The sequence below is a fragment of the Amblyomma maculatum genome, chromosome 7, assembly GCF_055883805.1.
Source record: "Amblyomma maculatum isolate TAMU_Amacu chromosome 7, ASM5588380v1, whole genome shotgun sequence".
NCBI lineage: Eukaryota > Metazoa > Arthropoda > Arachnida > Ixodida > Ixodidae > Amblyomma > Amblyomma maculatum.
In genome coordinates this window covers 36,407,442-36,409,827 of record NC_139350.1, presented here as the reverse complement: position 1 = coordinate 36,409,827, position 2,386 = coordinate 36,407,442, and the positions used below count along the sequence as shown (strand labels likewise).

Here is a 2,386-nt window from a genome sequence, read left to right as displayed (position 1 = left end):
GCACATTCCCAGCAGCTGCTGGAACCAGCAGCTGCTGGTTCCAGCAGCTGCTGGGAATGTGCTAATAACCCAGCACTGCTGGAACCAGTAGCTGCTGGGACCAGTAGCTGCTGGAACCAGTAGCTGCTGGGACCACTAGCTGCTGGGACCAGCAGCCACTGGGACCAGCAGCTATTGGAACCATTGGCTGCTAGGTTTCAACCGAGGGCTGCATATAGTCAGAATTTGGTGGATTGGTTCTCTGGGGGCTTGTCAGCCTACGAGAATTTGGTGCAGCGACTGCCTTGGACTGCACAAAGAAAATAATGGCAACAGCAGAGGTTTCAGTCATGACTCAGTTTAATTTTATTTTCCATGCCCATATAAATTCTGCAATCTGCATGGACACATTTTCCCTTCGAGACTGTGGTACTGCAGCAGGTGTGCTCCAGCTCCAACTCGGATGGTGCCATGAAGGTAGCTGCATGAAAAAAAACAGACCAGAAAAGTATGCTACCAAAACCATGCTACTGCACATAAAATATGAATAATGGAAATTGAAAGCATCTACCCAAGAACCACATATTTGGTGCAAATCCACATGAGAACTGGTCAAGTGGGATGCAAACCACGTTTAGAGAAAATTTTCAATGAGCAGCGCTTCTACTAATGTGTGGATGGCTAGCTTTTGCATGTGCCTGTGCAGGCTGCACCAATGCCCACACGCACCCATGGCGTTTCATTCATTCAACCATGAGAACGCCACTCCTAGGAAAGTGTCTGCATTGCTTTAGGCAGATGCAACGTAACAACTGGTGTGGTATTGCCAGAAAGGTTAGATGAAATGAGGGGCTCGTTATGATACAATTTAAAGGAGCAAACAGTCTAGAAGTCCAAGGTAAATATTGGGGATAATTTTTCTTTTTAGGTTTGTTGTCGATGTTGATAAGAATGAGTGTTAAGATGATTTAGGGAGAAAGAATATTAAATGAAATGTGGAAGGAAAAACAATGCCGCTTTAAATGCAATATTATTTCTCCCAAAATCATCATGAGACTCATTCTTGTTAATAACAACAACCCTAAAAAAAAAATTATACCCAACGTTTACATTGGAGTCGTAGACTGTTCGCTCCTTTAAATTAAATCAGAGATGTCAGAGGTATACCCATTGCTAGCCAGACATGACTGTTTAGCGGCATATTCTTTTAACCTTGTTTGGTATGCCACTCGTCATACACCCATACCCTGCAAATGGATTGGCATGGAAAGACAGTCTAGTTAGTCTATTTGCAACGAACCGTATCGAATGTGTTTTAACTTGCACAGTGTGTTAACTTGCGATTAGACGTTCTTTGAATCCTTGGCTGTTCACCATTGTTCGTACAATGCGAAAAACAATCAGGCGACAAAGATATTTTACTTGCCGAAAATAGCACCAATGATACTTCGGCAAAATGATATGGCCTATTTTAAACTAGGGACGACAAAATTACCAGCTCACTTACTAGTCAATTACTAGTCACTCGACTAGTAAGCGGATCTCATCACTGCCGAACTGCGCTGGCAGTGGTGCGCGCTTGAGTCACAGTTCCCGCTTGCTTCACTGTTCTTTTCCTCTGTGCCTATAATAAGCTCTCGCAAATCCACTAAACGTTACACAACGCGAGGACTACAAAAAAAAAGAAATGAGATGCACTTTTTTACTTACCAAACACACGCAGGTCCTAGGTCTTGCAGATGTCACATCACATTTCTCAGTCTTGACAGAAGTTGTTACACCACCTTGACCGGTTCAAACTTACGTAGATGTTTCAGGTAAAATGCCTTAAATAATTCATACTGACGACGACGTTTAAATATTGTAAAAAGCACAAAACACTCCTGCATTCGCAAACACGAGCCAGCACAGAACAGCTCACTATGTAAATGTCTAAACTTCGGAACGGCTTCTTTTGGCTTGTTGAGCGTCAACCGGAGACTGGTTACGATAGTGTTGTAAGCGCTGAAAATGCGCGTTTGTCACGTTACGAAAAAATACTCCTTAAATATTTCAAATTGTGCTAATATTACTATTTGTATACCATCTTACACGTAATTGTATTCGCTCTGCTCTGATCGTTGCACCAGATCGTTCGAAGGCGCATCGTCTGCTACGCTAGCAGATAATGGTGACAGCAGTAACAGCCTCGTGCATTGCGCCGTGATAAACAAATTCGTAAAGATCAGATAACATTTTTTGCATCTTTGATGTTTGCAATAGCTCATAGCGGTATAACACTGCGGCTACCGGCCGAAAAAAAAAAGCATAGCTTCTTTAAAAAGGTGTCTTTCGCAGCTACGGTGATATTTTGATCACGGAGCGGAAACATGGTGTAAAAACGGGTATATACTTTCCGTGCTACGTT

The 2,386-nt window shown here is 42.8% G+C and overlaps 1 long non-coding RNA gene across 1 annotated transcript; it reads right to left on the bottom strand.

The window, feature by feature from the left end:
- Positions 1-321: 321 nt before the first annotated feature.
- LOC146182987 (uncharacterized) lies at positions 322-2,048 on the bottom strand. The gene is made up of 2 exons (XR_014708449.1): positions 1,690-2,048; positions 322-460 (listed from the first exon to the last, which is right to left on the bottom strand). It is a non-coding gene; the product is annotated as an uncharacterized LOC146182987 (long non-coding RNA).
- Positions 2,049-2,386: the final 338 nt, after the last annotated feature.